The sequence below is a fragment of the Pipistrellus hanaki genome, assembly GCF_964339955.1.
Source record: "Pipistrellus hanaki genome assembly, chromosome: 1".
Taxonomy (NCBI): Eukaryota; Metazoa; Chordata; class Mammalia; order Chiroptera; family Vespertilionidae; genus Pipistrellus; species Pipistrellus hanaki.
The window spans coordinates 180,192,079-180,200,700 of record NC_140503.1 but is presented as its reverse complement, the minus strand read 5'-3'; the positions used below and the strand labels follow the sequence as shown (position 1 = coordinate 180,200,700).

General features: G+C 41.5%; 1 long non-coding RNA gene across 1 annotated transcript; it reads right to left on the bottom strand.

Moving 5' to 3' along the window:
- Positions 1 to 2,449: 2,449 nt before the first annotated feature.
- LOC311613618 lies at positions 2,450 to 7,434 on the bottom strand. The gene is made up of 3 exons (XR_014793490.1): positions 7,265 to 7,434; positions 3,076 to 3,222; positions 2,450 to 2,990 (listed from the first exon to the last, which is right to left on the bottom strand). It is a non-coding gene; the product is annotated as an uncharacterized lncRNA (long non-coding RNA).
- Between the last annotated feature and the right edge of the window lie 1,188 nt (positions 7,435 to 8,622).

Here is an 8,622-nt window from a genome sequence, read left to right as displayed (position 1 = left end):
ATTACATGGTACTAACTAAAGGAGGTCAGAAAGATATGAGTTCACGGAGGGCTGGAGTAGTTATGGGCTACAGAGTAGAAGGAGGGAAATCCATGGAGAATACCTAACCCCATGTTCCTCAAACATTATTTTTTAAAACTTGTGGTAAAAAACACATGATAATTTTTAAAATATGGAATGCTTCATGAGTTTGTTATCTTGCATAGGAGCCATGCTAATCTTCTCTGAATCATTCCAATTTTAGTATATGTGCTGCACAAGAGTTCACTCTCAAACTTTTTAACTTACATGAAGTGTATTTTACATCATGATCCAGTATTAGTAAACACACACATATATAACTGAAACAAATTTTTACTTTGTAATACTTGCCCTATTCCATGCAGAGCACTCTATTTTTCTACTACGCTTTATGTCTGTTTTTAAAATAATTCTAGTCATAGTCTGCTAAATAGACTTTCTGACCTACCCTGTTTCCCCGAAAATAAGACAGTGTCTTATAGTAATTTTTGCTCCCAGAGATGCACTAGGTCTTATTTTCAGGGGATGTCTTATTTTTCCATGAAGAAGTATACGGTACACATTTATTGTTAAATGAAAATAAAGGAAATTTATTACCTGTATATGGTACGGTAGTACGTTAGTTGTCAACACAAACCAGACAAACTGAATCTTACAGTATCAAGAATTTACTCATTTATTCAATGACAATCATGTCATCATCTTCTGGAACATCATCATAACAATCCAATTCCTGAATTTCCTGGTGAATTTCTTATGACTCCATTTCTTTCAGAATCAGTGGACCAAATCTCTCATGTTTAGCCTAGGGGGACCTTATTTTTGGGGGGATGTCTTATATTTCACTCAGAAGGAAACCTGTAAGTAGGTCTTATTTTCGGAGGATGTCTTATTTTCGGGGAAACACGGTACTATACTGATCTAGAAACCTCGACACATGGGGAAACTGAGGCCCAGAGATGAGTTGAGTCCCTAGCCCAGTGTCTTGAAAACAGTCATCCTAAGTGTCTTTGCTTTATCTCCTATGTGACCCAGCACACCCATGTGGCACCTCAGTGCAGAGCTGGGATAGGATCCAGATTTCCTGACTCCCAGTCCAGGCTTTTTCAGTCAAGGGAAGTTTGTCAAAGAGGAGGGACTCTCCCACGGCAGTTTCTTCAATGGTGTGGGTAGAAGTGGGAGGAAACAGTGAAGTTGTGGGAGACTCACACCACACCCAGTGGGCCTTGTTCAAGGTCACAAGGTCACAAAGCTGTCTCATTCCAAAGCGACCCTCTTTCTCTGGTTGTCTAGCCTGGTTGCTCAGTCAAATCACCTGAGAGCTCTCCAACAATACTAATGCCCAGCTGCACTCAGATCGATGTAATCCGATTATTTATGGATGGGGTGTTTTCTAAAAGCTGCCCAGTTGGTTTTAGTATGGAACTATCACCTCGAGACAGTGGAGAAGGTGTCCTTTAACACCACTCTGCTTACCCTTCAAGCCCCAGAAAAAATGCCCCCTTCCCAATCTCATGAAGCCCTGACTCAAATCACAGCCAAAGGGAACTGCCTTTCCATTATTGTATTCATCCAGCACTCACCCTGTGTTTGACTTCCTGCTTCATGCCTTACTCATCTTTGTATCCAAGCATGCAATAAAATTTACAGAATGCCCTCTGTTCAAATGGCTCTTCTTCCCCATACCACCCAGACCTCTGAAATCTACTGTGATTCACTTACAACTCCTAATGAGGGTGATGAAAATTCTCCATAGGATCAATGTTACTATCAGACAAGAGGGAAACTCACTCTTGGGCAGTGGTTCTCAACCTTTCTAATGCTGTGACCCTTTAATACAGTTTCTCATGTTGTGGTGACCCCCAACCAGAGAATTATTTTCGTTGCTACTTCATAACTGTAATTTTGCTACTGTTATGAACCGTAATTTAAATATCTGTATTTTCCCATGGCCTTTGGTGACCCTGCTAGCGGTTCTCAACCATAATTTTATGGTTGGGGGTCACCACAACATGAGGAACTGTATTAAAGGGTCGCAGCATTAGAAAGGTTGAGAACCACTGTTCTAAGGGCTGCAGAATCCAAATGGCAATGAGACTGCAGTACCCCTTCTGGTGTGGCTGGGCTTCCTCTCCAATCTTTCCTTTCCAGTCATCTTCTCTGAGTTTTCAGATTTCTGACAAGGTAGTGTGGCCCAGTGTTCAGTACCCTAGACAGGAAATGGGGAAGACACACTTCCTGTCCTGATCATGCCGTCTGCCTGTCATGCAATTGGGCCTCCCTTCTTTGTTTTGTGAGCGAGGAATGACAACATTCCTAACTCAACTGTCACCCTCTGCTCCGTTTCCTCCTGAAGATTATATAAGAACTCTTGTATATGAAAACAAACTTTGTTCAGGTCCTTGAGCTTTTCTGAGGACAGCTTTGTATAAATATAAGATACCTTTTGTTTTTGTTTGTAGCCCAGGGGATTTGCGGAAAGAAGCTGAGAGCCAGTGATGCTCGTTTTTTATGGGCAGAAAATAGCTGCTGGAAAAACAACACGATGTGTAGAGCACAATGTTCTGATGGAGCCGGCAGAATTATCTTTCCCAGGCAGCCAGGAACACAAAACACCTGGTGCACACGTTTCCTGCCCCTTCACATATTTTGAAAGAAAGAGACCTTTACCCTGACCTGTCAAGCAATGATCTTCATGAACTTCTGTCCACAGACTGTGGCTGTTATCTTGGCTTGCTGCTGTGGATTTAAGTGGTAAACACAGCTGATTCTCACTCATGGGGCGTCTTCTCCAGATATCCCTCGGGCCTTATCAGATCCACACATGCATCTCTTCTTCCTTAAAATGCAACCATCGAACGTGCTAACAGTCAGGGGCTTCCTGCCACATTCGTTCAACACTGTGTTGGGTGCCATTGAGAAGACGGGGATCTTGATGAGTTGATCCTGACCCTGTAATTGCTCTAAATCTTCGAGGGAGAGAAAACAAAATAAATTCACCGAGAACATTTAGAGAATAATGCAAATCTACTCATAATAAGATTCACTTCCTACCTTAAAGGCTCAAAAGTATTGAAAGGCTCAAGGGTGCTTAAAGAAGGAAATTGATTCAATTTCACTGTGGCACTGCACATCTTGAGGGAAGATTTTGATAACTGGCAAAGAGCTTGCCCTTAAATTTATGAAAACGCCATAGAAAATCTGCAAGCACACAGAAAAACATTCTGGAGGAAAATAAAAGTTAAGAGAGGGAAGTAATCTATTACTCAACTTTTCGTAGCGTATAGGAAGGCATAATAATGTTGATTTAACTAAATGTTGACCTAACTAATACATTTTGAGATAACTGTATTCCGAGGAAAAGTGGAAAGAAGGGGAAGGATGCGTATGAGGTCAAAGTACAGGAATGCAAAAGAAAGCTAAAGCTTCACATTTCATGTGGGGAAGACAAAATATGATGACTAACTCTGGGGGGGAAAATCAAGGAGGATCAATATCGGCATTATTTAGAGACACGAATAAGTACCAACTAGCTAAAGAGATGAACATGATTGCTCTCTCTGATAAACAGGAAATGATGGAGGGCTCTGATGCTTTTAGTAATAAAGCTGATGAAAATATTAGACTCTGAACTATGTGTGTGTATACAACTTCAGTGAAACAAAAAAGAAGAAGAAAAGAAGAAGAAGAAGAAGAAGAAGAAGAAGAAGAAGAAGAAGAAGAAGAAGAAGAAGAAGAAGAAGAAGAAGCAGGAGGAGGAGGAGGAGGAGGAGGAGGAGGAGGAGGAGGAGGAGGAGGCAGAGGAGGAGGAGGAGGAGAAATAAGGAAAGCAAGAAGGTAGAAACCAGTGTGGGAAAGCTTCATGGAGGAAGAGGAAGACACAACACAGGGGGAAGGTACTCCATAATATTGATGAACTGAACAAGGAAAACGTGAAATGGGCCTTGAAGGACAAAAGCATTGAGGAGGAGGAGGAAGGAGCAAATAGCTATTGCTGGGAAAACCAGATACCACCGTAGTTTAAGTCCTGGCTTTGGAGTAACACAGATTGAACTGGGTATGCCCCTCCTAGGCTGTGTGATTCTGAGCAATTTAAACAACCTCTCTAAGCTTTACTTTCCTCTTATAGAATAAGTACTAACAATACCTTCATCATAGATTTGGTGGAGAAATAACTAAATAAGCACAAATTGGCAAACTCTTAGCACAATGCCAGGAATATAGTAGCTCTTCAATGCTTATTTATTGTTATTATTGTTGTGAATATAATTATTACCATTATTGAAGACAGGCAGGAATTAGTCTATATTTGGGGAAAATATATTCTCCCTATAATAAAATAATAAAAAACTTGATATTGAGCATTATTTATGTAAACCTGAGTAGAAAGAAGCTGCCCACTATAGGATTATTGTTTTCCTCAAGCTGGGGTTTCTTGCCTCTTCCCTTTCTTCCAGTCCTTCCCAGCCCCACTACTTCATATTCCCCTGTGCCACAGTGAGCCCCCAATCCCTCCTCTCTCCTCCATCCTCCTGCTGCCCCCTCTACTCCCCAGAATGAGTGACAACTTGGTGAGTCATAGGAGATGGATCTGTGATGAGGCCTGGGGACAGAGATTCTCTCGGATGTTTCCCAATCCTACCCAGTCATGTATAAACAGCTAATGACCTCTAACACAAGGAGCACCCAGCAGCAGAATTCTGTGTTCCTTTATAATCAGATTTTTCGTAGTAAGAGTTTAGGAATTCTTTATTTTCCTTCTGGTGGAGACATGGATTCACCATAGAGGCCATAGCTAAGCCATGGTGTCACAAGTCAATAGGGCTGTCATACACATACCACTGGGTAGTTGGAGCACTGCACACAAACGCCTTAGGTAGGCATTTGCTCATCAAGTTATGAGATCCCACTCCCCTCCATAATCCACCCTATGGATGACAGTCCTGTTCTCACTGAAATGTACTTAGCCACATTCTTAGCTTCAGAGGGCTCTCTTGACTTCAAATTACCTACAGGATAAAACCCAAGATCCTAGCCTGGCGGATAAAGCTTTTCACATCCATCCCTGCCTTTTCCTCCTCATCTCCAACCATAATAAACTTCTACCCAGTCCCCACAAACAGCCCTTTGAGGACGTGGTCCTTTCATCCAAATACATTTCCTAGCCTTCTTCACTTGGTAAACTCTTGCTCATCCTACTCAAACCACCTCCGGTGTCATTTCCGAAGTAAAAACTATCTCCAGCCTTTGGAATCTACAATCCTTTGTTCTAGGATGTTTTGGCCCCAAAACACTAGCACATAGTCTATGCTTAAATTCTTAAATGAACAAATAATTTCTGACTTCAGTAATAGCATTTATTATTATGGCCTACTTACTTATTAGTTTCCTCCTCAGACTGAGCTTCTCAAAAGGGTAAGGTCAAGGGAGATTGTGTCTTTTAAATCTGTATTCTGAGATCTTAGCACAGTGAGTCATATAGTAGGCTTTACGGCAAAGTTTGACAAATGGATGAATTTCCAATATATATTTTGGAAAAATGATTTTTTTTCTCATTGTGCATTATTTCTTACATGATTCAATTGCCCTTCTCTGTTAATGTTGGGTTGAGAGGAAGGGAAGTGAAGAGAACAGGGGTGTTGTGTTAGCTTCCCTCTCTAGAATATAAAGTGGGGTGCTGTCTTAACTGAGAGTCTCTGGAATCAGAGGCTGGGATGGGGAGTCCTATGCAAGTGCTCACAGGGAGACCTTGTCAGGAAGTGAGGGGAGCAAGACAGGACATGGGAGAAGCAAAGCCAGCATATGGGCTAAACTGCACACAGGCTTTAGCCCAATCCCATAGAAAGTTCTGGGACATGATAGCCTCACAGAATTGTCCCATTTGGAGGCAAAGGAACAGGTTTTTATACTCCTGTATTGGTATCATGTTGCAAACCACATACAGAAGTAGAAGCATTTCTGAGTAGAGCAACTCTGGTGGCCAACAGAAGCCTTAGTCTCCAATATTCACAGCAGCTGAGTAAGGAGATAACAGACTAGTAAAGGATCTGAGTAGCTCAGCAAAAGCCCCTACCACACCTTTAAACACAAGGATGATAGAAAGTGTTTACTCCTAGAAGGATTATCCAAGACTTTACTTAAAACCTATCTACTCCTGTTTGGTCAACAAGTCTAATCAACATGGCTATCTGGGCTGGTTTCTCACTCCTTAACAGAAGTTTCTCACTCCTTAAAAGGTAAGCACATCACTTAAGCAAAAAATAAACAGGGACTCCAAAAAGCAGAGCATTCTGGAACCTTGTAATGTAGATCCCTAGAGGGCAGGAAATTAAAGAAAAGTCTAGAAAAATTGAGATTTGCAATAAGAAAAAGGTTAAATAAGCTATGTCTGGCAGTCTATCTTTAAGAACACAGGGTAATATGCAACATAATTTTAAAAGATTTCATTCGAAATTTGGAAGCTTAAGCTATGTGAACAACTACATAGACATCTTATTTTTGCAGAATATCTGCCAGCCTTGCCAGCCCTCAGTGAGTGAGGTGTTACTGAACTACACCTTGCAGAACATCTGACCTAGGGAGCCTGTTGAAACTTCTTGGACAGTAGCATAACTTCAGACCTGTTTAAACATTCTGACATTTCTGATGCTATCACATGCAGTGTTTCCCAAACTTTTGACATATGTGTACCCCTTTTATAATTTTAATAATGCTGAGTACCCCTCATACTCATGAGAATGTAGAATTAGGTGCAGTTAAGCAGGGTGCAGTGCATATCCCCACCAAACTCCGGTGCAATGTATACCTCCATCAAACTCTTCCTATACCCCTGGGGGTACGTGTACCACACTTTGGGAAACACTGACATACAGCATACACACTGTCTGGCATAGAGAGAGCTTTAGCCTGGCATCAGACATATGGAGTTCAAGCCCTCAACTATCATTAACATCTGGTAGCCCTAAGCAAAGCCATTTATCTTCTGTGAGTCTCAATGTCTTCATCTGTAAAGGGGTAATAATCATATTTATCACATTAGTAATAATATTTATTAGAGTATATGACATATTATACCAACATAATACGCTATTATAGTAACAATATCATTGTTGTCATTATGATGGTGTTTCATCAGCCCACTGTAAGGAGCAAATGAGATAATGTTTGTGAAGTGGCTTTGTAAAGGTCAAAAATTAATTAAAATGAAGGTAGTATATTTGGCAAAGCAACTACCCTTACATACCTTTCTTCTTTCCGGTGAACATTTTGACAGTTTCCCTACGCCCATAACACTGGTGAGATACACATGGATGCCATTTCCTATGGGTTTACTCTGCCCCGGCTCCCCACCATCTGGCCTCCGCGCTGCCCTCCCACAGGCCGCCTGCACCATTCTCTGCTCCTGTTTCAGATGGCTGCCTTTGGAGCCTGGGCTTCTCAGGAAGGACATTGCACAATCAGAAAACCCTGATCGGGCCGAGGCCGTAACTTCTTTTTTTTTTTTCTTTTTTCCTGGAGTCCTTTCAGGAATGTGTCACAGGAGGTGGGAGAGATGGCCCATGGAACAGAGAGTACTAGGCACCAGCAACCTGGTAATAAAATGTCCCAGCATTCCTCCTCAGAATCTGATGAGGACATCAATCTTCATCTCAGTCAAAGGGCCAGGGGTCCACAGCACTGAGACTGACGGAGCCGCTTCAAAAAGCTGGAGGAACAATGACCAAAATACAGGCCTTAGAGCTAGAGGGGGTGTTTTCTAGAACTCGATGAAGTCTATTTTCAACAAGTGGTGAATTTGCCAATAGCAATTATCTCTCAGCGTGAGCCAGCCTCAAGCTATGGGCTGTCAGAGGCAGCTTGCTCTGAGTGAAGAGCTAGTTGACTCTTCGTGGCTTTTCCAGTGCCATCCTCAGTGATGTGATCTCGGTAGCTTATAATCTGGCCAGGATGGCAGTATTTGCATCATGAAATTTGACAGGTGCCACAAATAGGGATTTTTTTTTCCCCACCAAAGAGCCAGCTTACCTGCACTGCCAAGTTTGTATCCAAATGTCAACAAGATGAGTGGAATCCTAAAATAGCTTTCAGAAGAACAGTTGCTCTTGAATTTCCATGTAAACCACTGGGGGAAAGGATATATATATATATATATATATATATATATATATATATATATATACACACATATATATAAAATAAAAATTAAAAAAACCCGTGCTTTCCTACTCCAAATTCACCTTCCTCATGTAGCTTCTCTTTTCCTTTAGACTGAATGCCTTAAAGGGCGCTATCACTGAGAAAAACCTGAATCATTATTACATCCTTGGCATTGTCAACTTGATTATTATTTTTTTCTGTTTTTCTTTTTTCCCCATGAGTGTTTCCCAGGCTCTGCCAGTACAGAGGATGCCTAAAGAAAGTAATTTTCCTCTGAGGAGTATACCCTCAGAGCTTGAGTATCCTGGGGAAAAGTAGCGGCAAGATGCTGCTCTCTGATTGGAGGAGTTTTGCCAAACAAATTAGATTCAGCTGAAAGTGGCCAACCTTAGTAAGAGAACATGAATTTCTTCTTCCTTTGCACACCAATCTGTAAGATTAATG